At 42.4% G+C, this 19,564-nt stretch overlaps 1 protein-coding gene across 1 annotated transcript in view; it reads right to left on the bottom strand.

Annotated features, from left to right (window-relative positions):
* DPY30 (dpy-30 histone methyltransferase complex regulatory subunit) overlaps positions 1-19,564 on the bottom strand; it is a 937,477-nt gene that overhangs the window by 815,828 nt on the left and 102,085 nt on the right. The gene's annotated exons all lie outside the window — the stretch shown is intronic.

Genomic DNA, 19,564 nt, shown 5'->3' with positions numbered 1-19,564 from the left:
TCATCTTCCAAGGCCAGGAATGGGGCTTAGCCGAGTTCTGCAGGAACAAACCTGAGCACCAATGATCCCTGCATCAGGTAGTCAGGTGGTTTTAGCAGCTGTCTTTCCTTCTTGCACAGGTAACTCTAGGCTACGTAGCCCCAAAACAAAACCTTCCTCAGTGGGGTCATGGTGGAAAAAAAAAAAAAAAAAAAGAGTCTTGCTCTGTGTCCCAGGCTGGAGTGCAGTGGCACAATCTTGGCTCACTGCAACCTCCACCTCCTGGATTCAAGCAATTCTCCTGCCTCAGCCTCCTGAGTAGCTGGGATTAGAGGCGCCCACCACCGCACCTGGCTAATTTTTGTATTTTTAGTTGAGATGAGGGTTTCACCATGTTGGCCAGGTTGGTCTCAAACTCCTGACCTCAAGTGATCTGCCCACCTTAGCCTCCCAAAGTGCTGGGATTACAGCCACTGCGCCCGGCACCAGACTGTCCATTTTAAGCTGCAAATTAGGTTTGCCAAATTTGGCCAAAATGAGAGAAATCTGATTGCATTTCTCACCCCTGCACCATCCGCCCCTCCCTTTGCAGCTGAGTCTGGTAGGTGCTCCTTCCCTGCCACGGACGCACTCCACTGCTTCTAAATTGCCTGAGTTTTCAGTGGCAGCTTAGATGTTGGCCAGGCTTTAGTGAGTCTGGGAAACAGTCTTCCGTCAGCCTGTTTGCTGCTGAGGCCTGATGGGAATGTGTGTGACTACACAGCAACAAAACGGATTCCACCAGCCACGTGGGGAAAGCAGCCTCATTACTTCACAGTCACGTCACGTGGTCTCCTTGGGCCAGCAACCTCTCTTCTTAATTCCTGCTTTCATCAGGCCATTCGTCTTAAACTACATGCTTGTCTCATCTCAAAATTCAGTGTTTAGCTTACATACAGTGGAGACCTGAGGATTAACACATCACGGCACTGAGGGAAATGACTTTTCTCATTCACTCATTATTCAGCAACCATTTATGAATGTCTGTTCAGCCGTTAGATAGTCTAGATTTTCCAAGATAGCTTTGTTTAAGGAAATTTTGAGGCCAGGTGTGGTGACTCACGCCTGTAATCCTAGCACTTTGAGAGGCCAAGGTGGGCATATTGCCAGGAGTTCCAGACCAGCCTGGGCAACACGGTGAAACCCTGTCTCTACTAAAATACAAAAAATTAGCCAGGCATGGTGGCACATGCCTGTAATCCCAGCTATTCAGGAGGCTGAGGCACGAGAATCGCTTGGACCCGGGAGGCAGAGGTTGCAGCGATAATCAACCTCAGCTATCAGAGCTGAGATTGCGCCACTACACCCTAGCCTGGGCGACAGAGTGAGACTCTGTCTCCAAAAAATAAAATAAAGAAATTTTGATATTTTACACGAAAGCAATGTATTAACTATGTATTAAATATTGTCTTAATACTTGAGGTGTAGCATCACGATTCTGGGAAAATTCTTATCACAACTGAATGACAGAATCCATAAATAGAGCCAAACTTAAGACAACAAATGCCCTTCCAAAAATATTAATCTTACACCTTCTGTAGGGTAGAAGAGTTCCTGGTGAATAAAAACACAGGTTCCATTTTGTGATATGAAACAGGACTTTGCAAAGCGTTTTCACAGATAGCTCATTTCTAGTTTTTAAAGCTGCCCCTTGTTTGGAGACAACAGCCACTTCTTGCAGAAAGAAGACATGTGATTATGTTTATATCTCTGAAGTCAGAGGCAGGATGAGGTAGTCTGTAAAATCTGACTTTTTATAGGAAGAATAACTCTTATAAATACATAAAATAGGAAAACAAGGGGAGAGGTTGGATGATGTGCCCCAAGTTTGCGATTTGACTTGCTGTATGTTAGTATCTTTGTTAGGAGCAAAGATGGATAAGCCGTGATTCCTGCTTTAAATGTGTTCACTGTAGCAGGGGACAGGAGGTGTATATACCAATAGTTCTAATAGGAGTTGGAAAGGGACAAGTGTTATGAGAAAGGAAACACGGGCACTGCCAAGAAGGACATTACCTTCTGCTGGAAAGGCCCCTTAGAGGAAGCATTTTAGCCAGTGTTGAAGGACCCAAAAGCTTTGCAACAGCAGAAGTGTGTGGTCAGGTGTTGAAGGCAGACAAAATGTGTAAGCAAAACTCTGCCAAGAATGGTAATGGAGTCCAGGTCGTGGGAGGACAATACAGTGAGATGAAGAGGGAGTGACAAATTGATCAATACATCTCAGGCTAGCGAGCCTGGACATCAGTTAGCAAGCAGTGGGGGAGGGGTAGACCTGAAAGTTATTAAGGTTGGGAGTCGGGGGCGGGGCAGGATCGGAGATGCTAATACGCAGGTCTGGAGTAGAAGAGGGGGAGACAGGAGATACAGGAAGGACAAGAGGAATGCAGGGGACTGGGAAGGCAGATGGGAACTTCCACAGTGGGCGGGAAATGGTCAGGCCCCCTGTGCAGGAGGAAGAGGACTGTTGATGGAAGCCTGTGGCCACAGAGGCTCCCGGCATCTCACAGAGCGTTTGGTGTCGGTCTGGCAAAACACCTGACCAGGAACAAGGGATGCTGGGTGAGTGCGAGCAGTGCCTCTCAAACTTCAATGTATGCACAAACCACTTGGGGATTTTGTAAAACTGTGGATTCTGCATGTGTAGGTCTGGGTGGGGCCTGAGAGAATATATACAGTTTCAACAAGCTCCCAGGTGAAGCTCATGCTGCTGGTCCAGGGACGACCCTTTGAGTAGCAAGGAGCCAGGACTACTCACATTTGCTAATTTTAGGCAGTGATTTATAACAGCTGGAAGATCCATGCGAAAGTGACCCAATTGCGTCTAAGTGTTACTATTTCTTTAAATCTCACTCTAAATGTGGCAGAAAGCTGGCACATGATTAAACTTGCATTTGTTTCTTAGATTCTAATTTGACCCATGGAAACTGTGGTCCTCTCCCCAGGAGAGTGTGTGTGGACAGCCTTTCTGGGTATAGAAGTTGTAAGCAATCCCTCAGGACAATCTGCTTCCCCATGTATGAGGGAGTGGGGGGATGCCGAAAAGAGGAAAGAGACCCCTCCACCATCCCAGAAGCCTCCCTTCTGTATTAGGGGGGCTATAGGAGCAGCTTCAGGACCCTGCAGAAGTCAAGCAAGGAAGAACACTTGTCCAGAAGTGATGGATCCTCGAGCCCATCCTGACCCAGTGTTTGGAGTCAGTTTGCAGCCTGGAAGAGGCTGGGGATTACCTCGAGGTCATAGTTTATGGTGGGAGGAGGATGACCAAACTGGCAGCAGGAAAGCAGGAATGCCACGTTTGGGGTGGGCTCTCACAGGCTGATGGCCTCTCGAGCTGCTCTTCCCAGCTCCAAAAAGTCCTGCCGGCTTGTTCCCTGTTACTCTACGGGGCCCTTTATTTCTGGGAGACCAGCTGTATCTTCACATCGGCCCTCCTGGAGCAGAGGCCCCTGGCCTTTGTGTGAGTCAAGAGGGCTGGCTTTGAACTTCTCTTGGAGCTGGATAAGGGGTGTGTATGCCTGTGAATGTATGTTGAGTTGTCTACTTATAAATACAGGATAACCGTTTGTCCCTCTTCTTCATCTTAAACTGTATTTCTCTTAGTGATCTATTTGGACCATTTCGGGGTCATCTTGTTTTCCTCTCCTGGGATGGCCATGCCAGGCTGCTTATTTGCATAATTAGGCCCCGGACCCTTCTAACCTCACCTCTGAAGTCAGATTTTCAGCTGGACCCAGTAAGCCTGGAGGACTGAGCACTGCCCTGGACAGTGAGGCTCAGGCTCCCGTGCAGAACCCATGCCCAAGCAATCATCAATTGTTCTAATAATTAGAGGTGTGGTGTAACATGTGGGGGTTCTGGACTTGACCAGCAAGGGTTCAAATCCTGGCTCTGCCAAATAGTTACATAGCCTGCTTCTCAAGGACCTGCACTTTGGGGCCAGCCTAACTGGGATCTGTATTCTGAATCCTCGCCTTCTCCTTGTGAGACCTTGGGCAGGTCACACAATCACTCTTGAGCGTAGGTTTCCTCGGCCATAAAGCAGAAATGATGACACTCTGTCCTTCACAGGGTTTTGGTAAGAATTGAGTTATGGAATGGGTGGGGAGCATCTCACACTGTGTGTGGCACAGGGGACGCACCCAATAAATAGTAGCTATTACCATGAAATGATACTTAGTTAATAAGTAAGGAGTCGCAGTTGTGGGTTTTATTAGAAACAAAGTAGGTAAGTCTGCTTCTTAGTTCCCCATCCCTCGGGGAAGCCAGACCACAAGCTCGTAAATGCTTAGCATGGCGTCCACCTGGTGGCCGCATCCCCAAATCTCTCATCAAAAACCTGGAGGAAATGAAAAGGCTTGTAATTTATAAACCAAGGCTTCTCATGGGGGCCAGGGGAGGGGAGGGGAGGGCAAGCACACACTTGGGGGGTTGGCGGGGGCCTCGCCGGCAGCTCGAAAACAAAGCGGCACTTTGTCCCAGGGCCCGGCTTTGCTTTTTGTCACAATATTTAATTAATTTTGCAATTTCAAATAACATTCAAGAAAAGTGTGAGATATTTACAGCTGCTAAAGAAGGGAACATAGGTTAAAAAGGTTGAGAAATCCTCTATAACCTATGAAACACAGCAAAACCCCCAGGAATGTGACAGGTACAGGGAGGTATCAGGCTCAGCACCTTCTGTCCCCTCTGCCCCGCGCCCACTTATCCCCAGGGTGGCAGAGGGTGGTGGAGCCCGTGCAGTCCAGCAAGCTGCCTCATTGGAAAAAGCTGGCCCTTCTGTGTTCCGGCCATTTCCTTTTGATTTATAATGCAAATGAGTGAAACTTGAAAAAATGTTCTTTAAAAGCCGTTTGAAACATGACGCCTGTTCATCCTTGGGTTTTCATTATTCTTCCCCTTATACCTTAGGACGTGGGGCATACATCCTTTATTCACCCTGAGAAGCCCATTTGCCACCCTGGCTAAATACAACCGCTTCGTGACTCTTGTATTCACACTTTTAATTTTTTTACACCATAGGCTTAATAAAATTTAGAAAGTCAGTAAAAGTGAAAAAAAAATGTACTTGCAAGAGAGTGCACAAGTATATGGCTTTTTGAATTGTTGCAACGTGAATTTGACCAATCACAAAGCAGAGCATTACCACTGCCACCCCCGGAGGGTGAGCACAGTCCTGGCTTAGAATGGCACAGAATCGCTTTACTTGGTTTTGAGCTTTATGTTGTAAACGGGATCTCATAGGATGTACTGTGCTGTACAGGAGGTATGATGTTAGGGACACATATCATCCATGTTGCTGGGTGTTGTTATAGACCCTTCATTCTTGTTGTATAGTGTCCATGGTGTGGTCTTCCCTTGTTGGAGACGTACCCAGTGAGGTGGGCATGTGTCCCCTGACAGGATCGGTCCCAGGGATTGGCATGTGACCTAGGTCGGCCCATTGGTATTTCCCAGATTGGAAGGGAAATTGGATAGGTATCTCTCTTCCTCATGAGAAAGGGTATATCATAGCAGATTGGAGTCAGGCCATCTGTGTCCAATCCTGGCTGTGTCACTTACTAGGTGTGGGATCTGGTATAAGTTATTACACCTCTCTGTTTCCTGTGTTAATTTCCTCTTCTGTAAAAGGAGATAATAACAGCATCTACTCCATAGGGTGATTTCAAAGATTAAATGAGTGCGTAGAACTGCGCCAGGCACAAATTAAATGCTGATAAGTGGATTTTTATTCCTGGATGGTGAACTGTGAAGGTGTGAGGCTGGGCTGTGGTGACCACTGAGCTGTTTGCAGTAAGAACATTGATTTCCTTGAGGTTCCCCATGCACACTGTGTCTGTCATGCCTCTAAGCCTTTGCACATGCTCTTCCCTCTGCCCAGCTTATCATCTTCCCTTTTATTCCCACAGAAAATTTCCATTCCTCTTTCCTGTCTCAGCTCAAAGGGATGGACCAGTCCTGCAGGCATCCTTCCCACATTCTCCCAAGCAAATGCTATCCCCATCCCTGCTTTCATCGTTGTGCCACAGCAGTTCTCAAAGTATGGTCTACAAACTCCTTTTAAAATAAAAATTTAAATAAAAATTTAGAGGTTAATAAAAGTAAAAAATATACTGCAGAAAAGTGCACAAGGGTATGGCTTTTTGAATTGTTGCAAAGTGAATTCAACTGATCATGAAGCAGAACATTACCACTACCACCCCTGGCAGGGTGAGCACAACCCTAAGAGGTGATTTGCCTTGTTCACGGTGTTGACATTTGCATTGATGATGCAAAAGCATTGCTGAACGAATGTAACTGCATTCGCATAAACTCGTCACGGTGGCTCATGCCTCTAATCCCAGCACCTTGGGAGGCCAAGGCGGGTGGATCACCTGAGGTTAGAGTGTCCAGAATTTATTCCTTCCGGTGGGTTCTTGGTCTCGCTGACTTTAAGAATGAAGCCATGGACCTTCGCGGTGAGTGTTACAGCTCTTAAAGATGGTGTGTTCAGAGTTTATTCCTTCAGATGTTCAGATGTGTCCAGAGTTTCTTCCTTCTGGTGGGTTCGTGGTCTTGCTGACTTCAAGAATGAAGCTGCAGACCTTCGCGGGGAGTATTACAGCTCTTAAAGGTGGTGCAGAGCCAAAGAGTGAGCAGAAGCAAGATTTACTGTGAAGAGGGAAAAAACAAAGCTTCCACAGCATGGAAGGGGACCCTAGTGGGTTTCCGCTGAAACCCTTATTTGGCCCCACCTATGTCCTGCTGATTGGTCCATTTTACAGAGTACTGATTGGTGTGTTTACAGTCCTTTAGCTAGACACAGAGTGCTGATTGGTGGGTTTTTACATAGTGCTGATTAGTGTGTTTACAATCCTTTAGCTAGATACAGAGCGCTGATTGGTGCGTTTTTACAGAGTGCTCATTGGTGCATTTACAATCCTTCAGCTACACAAAAAAGTTCTCCAAGTCTCCACTCGACCCAGGAAGTCCAGCTGGCTTCACCTCTCATTAGGACTTTGAGACCAGCCTGGCCAACATGGCAAAACCCCATCTCTACTGAAAATACAAAACAGCCCGGTGCAGTGGCAGGCGTCCATAATCCCAGCTACTTAGGAGGCTGAGGCAGGAGAATCACATGAACCCGGGAGGCAGAGGTTGCAGTGAGCTGAGATTGCGTCATTGCACTCCTGCCTAGCCTGGGTGACAGTGTTAAGACACCGTCTCAAAAAAAAAAAAAAATCAAGTGGTACCAAACTGTACTACTATTCATAGGACTTTCATCATTATATACTCACCATAAAGAAAGGAAAAAGAAAAGCCAATTTCGTTTAAGAATGATGAGGCAGCAAAAATTGTTAAATTTTGACCCTTGAGTGCGTGTACATGTATTTTTAAATATTCTGTATAATGAAATAGGAAGTATGCATGAAGCACTTCTGCATACTGAAGTAGGATGGCTGTCTCGGGTAAAAACCCGTGCGAATGAGTTACAAGCTGAATTAGCTGCCTTTTCTGTGGGATACCATTTTTACTTGAAGGAAGAAGTGACAGACTATAGTTATTCAGACTTGGGTATCTGGCAGAGATTTCCTCAAAAATGAATAAAGAGAGCCTGTCACATCAAGAAAAATAATTGTCAGTACTTGGTGCCAAAGTTAAAAGTTGAACTTTCAAATACAAATTGAAATTTTGGAAAATATATAAATGCCACCATGAGTTTAAAAGTGTCCCATACTTAAAAACTTTTCTGGTGAGACACATGGAGATATTCACGAATGGGACTGAGCCAGAATCTTATGTTACACTCTTTAAGATAATTAATTAATGAGACAAATAATAATTGTATATATTTATGGGATACAATGTGGTTTTGATATGTACATTTCTACATTGTAGAAAGATTAAATTAACCTAATTAACATAGCCATCACCTCACCTACTTATTCTTTTGTGGTGAGAATGTTTAAAATCTATTCTTTTAGCAATTTTGAAATATGCAATATATCGTTATGGATTATGGTCACCGCGCTGTGCAAGAACAGAACTTATTTGTCCCAACTGAAACTTTGTATCCTTTGGCAAACATCTCCCCTTTCCTTAACCCTGCCCGGCCTCACTGCTTCTGGTAACTGCCATTCTACTTTCTGTTTCTAACAACTTGTTTAGACTCCACAGATAAGTGAGATCATTCAACATTTATCTTTTTGTGCTTGGCTCATTTCGCTTAGCATAATGGTCTCCAGGTTTATCTATGTTACCATGAACGACAGAATTTCCTCCTTTTTAAGGCCAGATAGTATTTTATCATGTGTATATATCAATTTTTCTTTATCCATTTATCTGTTGATAGACAGGTTGCTTTCATATCTTTGCTATTGTGAATGATGCTGAAATGAACTTGAGGATGTATATATCTCTTTGACAAACTGATTTCAATTCCTTTGGGTATGTACCCAGAGTGAGTTTGCTGGATCATATGGTAGTTCTATTTTTAGCTTTTTAAGGAAACTCCATACTGTTTTCCAAAATGGCTACACCAGCTGGATGTGGTAGCTCATGCCTGTAACCCCAGCTACTTGTGAGGCTGAGGTGAGAGGATTGCTTGAGGCCAGGAATTTGAATCTAGCCTGTGTAACATAGTGAGACCCCATCTCTAGCAATAGATGGATAGATGGATAAGTAACCAAAATGGCCATACTAGTTTATATTCCTACCAACAGTATACCAGGGTTCCCTTTTCTCTACATCCTGGCCAACACTTACTTTTTTCTTCTTGATAACAGCCATTTAAGCAGGTGTAAGGTAATATTGTGATTTAAATTTGCATTTCCCTGATGATTAGAGATGTTGAGCATTTTTGTTGTTGTTGATCTGTTGGCTATTTGTTTATCTTGTATTGAGAAATATCGTTCTGATCCTTTGCCCATTTTTAAGTTGGTTTTTAATTTTTCTTACTATTTACTTGTTTGAGTTCCTTATACATTTTGTGGGGGTTTTGTTTTGTTTTGTTTTTCTTAGCGCCATGGTCTGTGTCACCCAGGCTGGAGTGCAGTGGTGTGATCATAGCTCACTGCAGCCTTGACCTCCTGGGCTCAAGCAATCATCTCATCTCAGCCTTTGTAATAGCTGGGACCACAGGCACATGCCACCACATGCAGCTGATTTTTAAAAAAACTTTTTGTATAGACAGAGTCTTGCTATATTGCCCAGGCTGGTCTTGCACTCTTGACTTCAAGCAATCCTCCTGCCTCAGCCTCCCAAAGTTCTAGGATTACAGGTGTGAGCCACTGGGCCTAACCCCTGAGTTCCTTTTTGGATATTAGCCTCTTATCAGATATATGATCGCAAATATTTTCTCCAAATCCATGGATTGTCTCTTCAGTCTTAATTGTTTCCTTCACTGTGCAGAAGATTTTTTAGTTTGATGCAATCCTGTTTGTCTATTTTTGCTTTTGTTGCCCGTGCTTCTATTGTCATAGCCAAGAAATCATTACCTAGTTTTGTCCCACTCTTTGTATATATCTTCCCCTCTCCAGGTTTTGGCAGTCCTCCTCCTAATACCAGTGCCATCCAGTATCTTCCTCGTCTCCAGTTACTGTTCTGCACTTCACCCCTCAGACATACTGTGCCACTATGATTGACAGAAGAATTAACCCAGGGAGGAGCTGGGCTGACTTCCGACTTCCAGGATAGCAGCCCCTGGACCTTAGCCTTGGGAGGATGACACCTGCTGTTTGGTCAGCCCCTTTGCTTAGGGGTCCCGGAGGGATTTTAATTCCAGTAGTGGGAGGCTAAAGCCAGCCCAATGGGGAGAGGCTAGTGCCCTGGAGGCTGACAGGAGAAAATGGTAGGGACAGGCTCCCGTTAACAAGCCCTTGTGCTCACATCCCTACTTCTGCCTAGAAGTCCATGCTGGGGCCGGGTGCGGTGGCTCCTCCAGGCGCGGTGGCTCACGCCTGTAATCCCAGCACTTTGGGAGGCCGAGGCGGGCAGATCATGAGGTCAGGAGATCAAGACCATCCTAGCCAATGTGGTGAAACCTTGTCTCTACTAAAAATACAAAAATTATCCAGGTGTGGTGGCACGTGCCTGTAGTCCCAGCTACTTGGGCGGCTGAGACAGGAGAATTGCTTGAACCCAGGAGCTGGAGGTTGCAGTGAGCCAAGATCGCGCTACTGCACTCTAGCCTGGGCGACAGAGCGAGACTCCATCTCAAAACAAAACAAAGAAGTCCATGTTGAGAAGCAGTTGTGAAGCGGGGAGGGTAACTGGTGCATATTCTCTTCCACTTTTTTAGGAGATGGGTCGGGTTATTGTCCAGCATGTCTTTATTTGAAACTGCAAGTAGGAAGGAAACTTCAGAGTCACCAAAATCTCACATATTTAGTCTATAGGGAAAAAGACTCTCTTAACCTTCAGTAACTATAGAAAAACATTGATATTAAATATTTATTGATAACTAACTAATATTACTCCTTGGCAATTATTGTGAAACACCTTTTAAATTCCCTTTTGAAGATTATTCTTCTTAAGACATCAGGATCTCTGATATATGATTCCTTTTTCGTTTTAAACTTTTTGACATGTTATTTTGAAATATAATTTGACACTCAAAAGAAGGTGCGAAAATAGTACAGTGAGTAATTTCCTTTATATTTGTCACCCAACTTTCCCCAGTGATAATGTCTTACATGATCATAGCACATTATCCAAACCAGTAGTCTTTTTTTTTTTTTTTTTTTTTTTTTTTTGGTGACAGAATCTCGCTCTGTCACCCAGGCTGCAGTGCATGGCATGATCTCAGCTCACTGCAACCTCCACCTCCCAGGTTCAAGCAATTCTCCTGTCTCAGCCTCCCAAGTAGCTGGGACTACAGGCGTGCACCACCACACCCGGCTAATTTTTGTATTTTTAGTAGAGACGAGGTTTCACCATGTTGACCAGGTTGGTCTAGAACTCCTGGCCTCAAGTGATCCATCTCCCTCCCAAAGTGCTGAGATTACAGGTGTGAGCTACCATGCCCGGCCCATTAGTCTTTAAAATACTGTTTTTCCTTATTTTAGTGAAAGTTATACTTTATATAAAGTATATATGATTAGAATCAATGGAGCCTAGTGTAGTGCCATGTATGTAGCAAATTGTGTGGAATTTAAGGCTAAAGAACTAGAGAGGCCTTCTACAAATATTGGCTTGACAGCCCAGGGGCTGTGTGATTTTAGGCGAGGAACGCAACCTCTCTGAGCTTCAGTTTTATCTGTAAAACACAGTTAATGGCATCCACTTTGTTGAGATGCTGAGCAGGTTAGATATGAAGCATATGAAGATCCTGGGATGTCCCAGGTTTCCTGTTCCTTATAGCTGCTAATGGGAATTTCCTAAATTGCTCTTTGCCAGCTCTCTAAAAGAACCCCATCGTGTGCAATCCTGCCCTATATAAGGATTGCCTAGAAATGAGTTTTGGAGTCAGACTTTTAATGGCTTTTCAAGAAATCCCTTCTCAGACTGCCAAGGACGAGTTGGTATCAGAAATATGCAGTAATTGTGTTTATTTAGTAATAGTTGGACGTCTACCAGAAGGCTCTGAGCTAAGGCCACTGGGGGCTACCCAAGAAGAGAGGCTAATCCTCCAACCAGAAGGTCCCATTTTGTGCCTTCTCTCAATACCTGGCCAATTGGTGATAGAGTAAATAAGGGAATTTTGAAAGCACCAAATTGAGTACTTAGTAGATGTGTCATACCTATGGACTGATTATGATCCTTCTGGTTCATATTTAAATTTGATTTGTTGTAATCTATAAACATCATGATGTCATGATCCCTTTTATAAGGGAAGATCATACATGCTAGAGTACAGCACACCTCTTCTGTACAACATCATGAGTTTTGGAATGGAATAAGTTTTCATGAGTTTTCCTGATTTGTTAGTCTCTCTGGAGCAAATTCTTTAGCCAGTTATCCAAGCAACTATGTGCCTTTATTTGTTTATAAGATATAGTCCACAGCACGTACTAATAGTGAAATGATAACATCCAAGAATTTTCAGCCGGCCACAGTGGCTCATGCCTGTAATTCCAGCACTTTGGGAGGCTGCAACGGAAGGATCATTTGACCAGGAGTTTGAAACCAGCCTGGGCAACATAGCAAAACCTCATCTCTACAAAAAATTAAAAAAATTAGCTGGGCATCGGAGCACACACCTACAGTCCCAGCTACTTGGGAGACTGAAGGAGGAGGATCACTTGAGCCCAGGAGTTTGAGGCTGTGTCGGCTATGATCATACCACTGCACACTCGCCTAGGTGACAGAGCAAGACCCTGTCTCTAAGAAAAGGGCAGGGGGTGGATTTTTCTGCCAGAAGGGTTGATAAACACTTTTTGTCTTTCTCTAACATTCATGCTGGGTATTATAGGGTTGGCGTCTTCTTTAGCACCTAGTGTCACATCTGTGGCAAGGGTATAAGACCTCATGCTGCAAGTCACTGTCCACGTCTCTCCCTCTGCCTCTCTCTCTGTTTCTCAGCCAGAGGAGAGCCCCTGCAAGATGGAGGAAGGTGACATTACCCCGGGGGGACTTAAGTGGCACATGTCACCACTTCCTCACTGAAGGAAAAGTCTGGGGAGCAGGAGCAAGATCTGTTGTCCGTTTTGTAACCCCACAGGGACTTGCACAAATGGAGTTGGTGATTAATTACTGTTGGAGACTGAACAGACTTTTCTGTGACCCCTTATTAGCAGTGCCAGGATGCGAAGGTAGCTCATCAGCCGTGGTGAGCACCACAGATTAGTCATGTTTGGAGGCAGCAGGTTTCTGATGGTTACATCAGAGATCTGGGCTCATTCCTAGAAACATCACTGGGCAATTTTCCTTTTTAAATCAGAATCTACGGTGAACTTATCTAATGGATCAGTTAAAATGTCCTGGTCTGAGAGTCAGACAAGGCCTGGGTTTAGAGGCTTGTGAAGCCACGTGACCTTAGATAAGTGGCCAAAACACCTAAAGGTACATTTTTCTCATCAGTTAAGTTGGTTGATACCAACGTTACTGCCCTCATAGGCTTGTTTTATGAGTCAGATGAGCTAATACCTGCAAAGTGTTGGGTTCACAACAAATGCTTAATAAATGGTGGCTATTATTAGGGTAACCATATGTTATCCAAACCAAGATACTTTGACAGTTAAGGAGGGCATAAAAATTAGAATGTTAACTTTTCTGAAAGATTTATTTCTTGACCAATACATTGGTTTATATTAGTGCACTTATAAAATAGTTCTATTCAAAAACTATTTTCAAAGATAAAATACTTTCAAAGAAATAAAATAGCAGGAAGTCCTAGCCAGAGTAGTCAGGCAAGAGAAAGGAGTAAAAGGCATCCAAATAGGAAAAGAAGAAGATAAATTATCTGTCTTCACTGACAATATGATTCTATATCTAGAAAACCCTAAAGACTCCACCAAAGGCTCCTAGACCTGATAAATGACTTCAATAATGTTTCAGGATACAACAGTGTACAAAAATCAGCAGCACTTTCTATACACAAATAATGTTCAAGCTGAGAGCTAAATCAAGAACACAATCCCACAAAAAAGATAAAATACCTAGGGATACATCTAACCAAGGAAATGAAAGATCTCTACAAGGAGAACTACAAAACACTGCTGAAAGAAATCAGAGATGACACAAACAAATGGCTAAATGTTCCATGCTCGTGGATAGGAAGAATCAATATTGTTAAAATGGCTATATTGCCCAAAGCAATCTACACATTCAATGCTATTCCTATCAAACTACCAACATCACTTTTCACAGAATTAGAAAAAACTATTATAGAATTAATATGGAACCAAAAAAGAACCTAAATAGCCAAGATAATCCTAAGCAAAAAGAACAAAGCCAGAGGTATCACATTACCTGACTTCAAACTATGCTATCAGACTACAAGAACCAAAACAGCATGGTAGTTGTACAAAAACACACATAGACCAATGGAACAGATTAGAGAGTCCAGAAATAAAGCTGCACACCTATAACCATCTGATCTTTGACAAAGTTGACAAAAATAAGCAATGGGGAAAGGACTTCCTATGTAATAAATGGTACTGGGATAACTAGCTAGCCATATGCAGAAGAATGAAACTGAACCCCAACCTTTCACCATACATAAAAATTAACTTAAAATGGATTGAAAATGTAAATGTAAGACCTCAAACTATAAAAACTTTAGAAGAAAACCCAGGAAATGCCATTCTGGACATTGGCCTTGGCAAAGAATTTATGATTAAGTCCTCAACAACAATTGCAACAAAAACAAAAATGGATAAGAGGAACCTAATTAAATGAAAGAGGTTTTGTGCAGCGAAAGAAACCATCAACAGAGTAAACAGACAACCCACAGAATTGGAGAAAATATTTGCCAACTATACATCCAACAAAGGTCTAATATCCAGAATTTATAATGAACTTAAAGCAAAAAACAACCCCACTAAAAAGTGGGCAAAGGACACGAACAGACACTTCTCAAAAGAAGACAGACAAGTGAACAACAAACATAAAAAAGTTCATCACTAATCATTAGAGAAATGCAAATCAAAACCACAATGAGATACCATCTCACACCATCAGAATGGCTATTATTAAAAAGACAAAAAATAGGGCCGGGTGTAGTGGCTCATGCCCATAATCCCAGCACTTTGGGAGGCCAAGGTGGGTGGATCACCTGAGGTCAGGAGTTCAAGACCAGTCTGGTCAACATGGTGAAACCCTGTCTCTACTAAATATAAAAATTAACCTGGCATGGTGGTGCACACTTGTAATTCCAGTTACTAAGGAGATTGAGGCAGGAGAATCACTTGAACCCAGGAGGCAGAGGTTGTAGTGAGCTGAGATTGTGTCATTGTACTCTAGACTGGGTGACAAGAGTGAAACTCCATCTCAAAAAATAAAAATTTAAAATTTAAAAAGTAGACAAAAAATAATAGATACTGACAAGGCTGCTAGGGAAAGAAAATGCTTATACACTGTTGGTGGGAATGTAAGTTAGTTCAGGCACCGTGGAAAGCAGTTTGGAGATTTCTCAAATAACTAAAAACAGAACTGCCATTCAACCCAGCAATCCCATTACTGGGCATATATCCAAAGGAAAATAAATCATTCCACAAAAAAGACACATACACTCATATGTTAATCACAGCACTATTCACAGTAGCAAAGACATGAATCCATCTATGTGCCCATCAACAGTGGGTGGATAAAGAAAATGTGGTACCTGTATACCATGGAATACTACATAATCACAAAAAAAGAATGAAATCACGTCCTTTGTAGCAACATAGATGAAGCTGGACACCATCATCCTGAGTGAATTAATGCAGGAACAGAAAATCAAATTCTGCATGTTCCCACTTATAACTTGGAGCTAAATATTGGGTACATTTGGACATAAAGATGGGAAAAATAGACACTGCAGACTTTTAGATGGGAGAGATGGGGAGGGGGCAAGGGCTAAAAAACTACCTATTGGGTACTACACTCACTACATGGGTGACAGGATAATTTGTGTCCCAGACCTCAGTGGCACACAGAATATCCATGTAACAAACCTTCACATGTAACCCTTAATCTACAATGAAAAGTTGAAATTATTATTGTTATTATTATTTTTTGAGACGGAGTCTTGCTCTATTGCCCAGGCTGGAGTGCAGTGGCGTCATCTTGACTCACTGCAACCTCCACCTCCCAGGTTCAAGTGATTCTTCTTCCTCAGCCTCCCGAGTAGCTGGGACTACAGGCGCTCACCACCATGCCCAGCTAATTTTTGTGTTTTTAGTGGAGACAGGGTTTCACTATGTTGGCCAGGCTGGTCTTGAACTCCTGAGCTCAGGTGATCTTCCCACCTCTGCCTCCCAGAGTGCTAGGATTACAGGCATGAGCCACCTTGCCCAGCCAAAATTATTTTTTAAAAAGAAAATGGCATATATTTGTGTTCATTAAAGCAAATTTAAATTTTTTTATGTTATCTGAAAATTTAAAAATTTAAAATCATAACTCGATCCATTTTACATATTTTAATTTCTTGGTCTATCTGTCATGGCATTTTTCTGCAGAGTGTACTTTTTAGTAGTTTTACTATTTCTGACTTTTTTTCATAAAATTGTCTGCATTTGGGGCTTAAAAAGTTTGAAATGAATACTTGCATTTGATGCTTATATGTAAACCACAGTATATTTAATTGAAAAAATTACTCTCTCTATAGGAGTGATGTTACCTTGTAAGATGAAAACTATTCTGCTAAATAAAGGCCATTCTCAATTCTAATTTTTAAAAATATTAAATGTGTGACTAATCTAGCTCAAATATTCTCTTAGGTACTTTTGGCCTCTATTCAGAGAGCCTTTCATTGATACAACTTGTCAAATAGGTTGTCGCTATTTGTGATTCTTTTGAATGGCTCACCAAATTTAGGTGGTTCAAAATTGTAAACCTTCTCAATTACATTCTATTCTGGGACAGAATCTAAATCCAAGTAAAAATAGAGGCTCCATCAAAATATTCTTCTCACAGGTTGAGATAGTCCAGTGTACAATTATAGCATTTCCAAATTTGTACTTTTTTAGAGCTCTCATTCACCCCCTCCCCTGCTAGCTTTGAGGGATACATTTCAGCGTCTTCCTTTGCAGAGCTGGCTTGATGGGTTTATAACCACGCAGTCGCACAGAAACCAGTGCCTAGAAGGACCCCACAATGGGTTTCATGTTCTGCTGCCACCATCTTAATTCTTAATTTTATTTATTTATTTAGGAGACAGAGTGTCTCTCTGTTGCCCAGGCTGGAGTACAGAGGCGTGATCTCAGCTCACTGCAACCTCTGCCTCCCAGGTACAAGTGATTCTCCTGCCTCAGCCTCCCAAGTAGCTGGGACTACAGGTGCCTACCACAACACCCAGCTAATTTTTGTATTTTTAGTAGAGACGGGGTTTCACCACGTTGGCCAGGCTGGTCTCAAACTCCTAACCTCAAGTGATCCATCCGCCTCGGCCTCCCAAAGGACTGGGATTACAGATGTGAGCCACCACACCAGCCAATTCTTAATTTTTGACCAAGCGATGCTTCAATTTCAGTTTTATTCTAGGTCCTGCCGATTATGTAGCTGATTCTGCCTATTTGTCAATTTGGTTTTCAGTAATTGTAATTCTCTAAAATTTTCAAGCTCAAAAGCTGAAGGTTTAAAAAGAACCCATTTGCTCAATACATTAGTTCCCATTTAGAAAAAAACAAAAAGTGCATCTTACTGCCAGTGCTCACTGAATTTTATATAAACGCACTCTTTGAGGCTAAAGCAAATCTGACTGATTTTCAATGTGAAAATAAAATATAAAAACTGGTTCTCGGAGTTACTTCTAAACAGAACTAACATCAGAATTGCGTATCTCGGAAAAATCAGATTCATCAAATGACTCTTTGGCCAGTAACTGTTCGAGAACGATGTTAACATCAGGCATAGGAGTGCTACATTTTCTAAGATTTGACATTTTCAGTGATCGAGAATTACTGCATTTTGTAAATGGAAATACCACTACTAAAACTGGAATGCTGTAAATAAAATGATACCTTTTGTTTAAGGCAAGATATTTCGTGGCAAAGTTATCTCAGGGTAAACGCTGCAGCTGCAAAAGCGCTGCCAGCAAGTTTTCTCGGGGCAAACAGGGAAAGGGTTAAAAACTTCCAAATTATTTTGAACAAAATGCAACAAAATTCGGAGCACTGTAGAACATGTAGGGTGATTTGAATAAAGTAGTTTATTATAAAGGCTTTGCTGTTTCTAAGTCAATTGGTAGGCAGCAGGGAGAATTTTCTGATCCAGGTGTGTGTGTGTGTGTGTGTGTGTGTGTGTGTGTAAATTTGACAATTCAGCTTTCATTTCCATTGGCAGGCCACCACAGCTTGTTTGTACAATGTGCTAATTACACACATTACACACATTCTACTCCAGTCCAAGTACATTTCTGCTCCACAGGCTCTTGAGTTAGTAAGAATATTGTTTCCCCCAGGATTCTGGCCACTAAAACTTATTACCTCAACAGCAAACTTTCTCTTCAATGATGAAACTTTGAAACTGGATTTATAACAGCAGTCAGAATGATGACAGATTTTTTACCTTTGACAGAATGAACTTTCCAGAATTTTAATTTTATTTCATAAATTCCTTTTTTAAAAGAACTATTATTACAATGGACTGATTTCTCATTGGAAGCAGCTGATGACCCTGATATAAAACTGGTGTCATACCTGTGAGGATGGCTATAAGAAAAGATTTGAGATAGTGTGTGTTGGTGAGGGTGTGGAGGAAAGGGAACCCTTATACACTGTTGGTGGGAATATAAATTAGCACAGTCGTTACTGAAAACAGCATGGAGGTTCTGCAAAAAATTAAAAATAGGGCTATCATATGGCCCAGCAATCCCTTTGCCAGGTATTTATCCAACGAGATGAAGCCAGGCCGGGTGCAGTGGCTCACGCCTGTAATCCCAGCACTTTGGGAGGCCAAGGCAGGCGGATCACTGGAGGTCAGAAGTTCGAGACCAGCCTGGCCATCATGGTGAAACCCCCGTCTACTAAAAACACAAAAATTAGCCAGGCATGGTGATGCACGCTTGTAATTCCAGCTACTCAGGAGGCTGAGGCAGGAGAATTGCTTGAACCGAGGAGACGGAGGTTGCAATGAGCTGAGATTGTGCTGCTGGACTTCCGCCTGGGTGAGAGTGAGATTCCGTCAAAAAAACAAACAAACAAACAAAAACCAACGAAACACACAAACAGCCAAAGAAATGAAGTCAACACCTCATCAAGATATCTGCTCTCCCTTGTTCGTTGCAGCATTACTCACAATAGCCAAGATATGGAATCAACCCAAATGTCTATCCAATGGAGGAATGGATAAAGAAACTGTGGTATCTATATCTCTCTAAATAGACCAAGACAATGCAATATTATTCGGCTATTAAAAAGAAGATCTTTCCATTGATGACAGCATGGATGAGCCAAGAGTGATGGATGCTGAGTGAAATAAAGCAGACACAGAAAGAAAAATGTGCATCATCTCTTTTATACATGGAATATTTTAAAAGCTCAATACATAGAAACAGAGCATAGATTGACAGTTACTAGAGGTGAAGTGGGCACAGGGGGTGCAGAATGGAGAGCTGTAGATCAAAGGGCACAAAGCTGCAGTTATGTGTTAATAGGATGAATAAATCTAGAGATTGGAAGTACATCATCATGATTGTAGCTAATAATATTATACTACATACTGGAAATTTTCTGAGTAGATTTTACATGCTCTTACCACACACATAAAGAAGGATAACTGTGAGATGATAGACTTATTAATTGGCTTGACTGTAGTAATCACTTCACCATATGTCACTTCAAAGCATTACATTACATATTTATAACATAAATATATTCAATCAAATTGAAATAAAACTGGTGTCATGTCACTGTTTACACAGTTCTCATTCTGCTAAAGGAGGCTCATTTTCAGCCTAATACTTGCTTTTTCAGGCATGCACCAG

This window comes from Macaca thibetana, chromosome 13, assembly GCF_024542745.1.
Source record: "Macaca thibetana thibetana isolate TM-01 chromosome 13, ASM2454274v1, whole genome shotgun sequence".
NCBI lineage: Eukaryota > Metazoa > Chordata > Mammalia > Primates > Cercopithecidae > Macaca > Macaca thibetana.
This window is presented reverse-complemented; position numbering and strand designations above follow the sequence as displayed.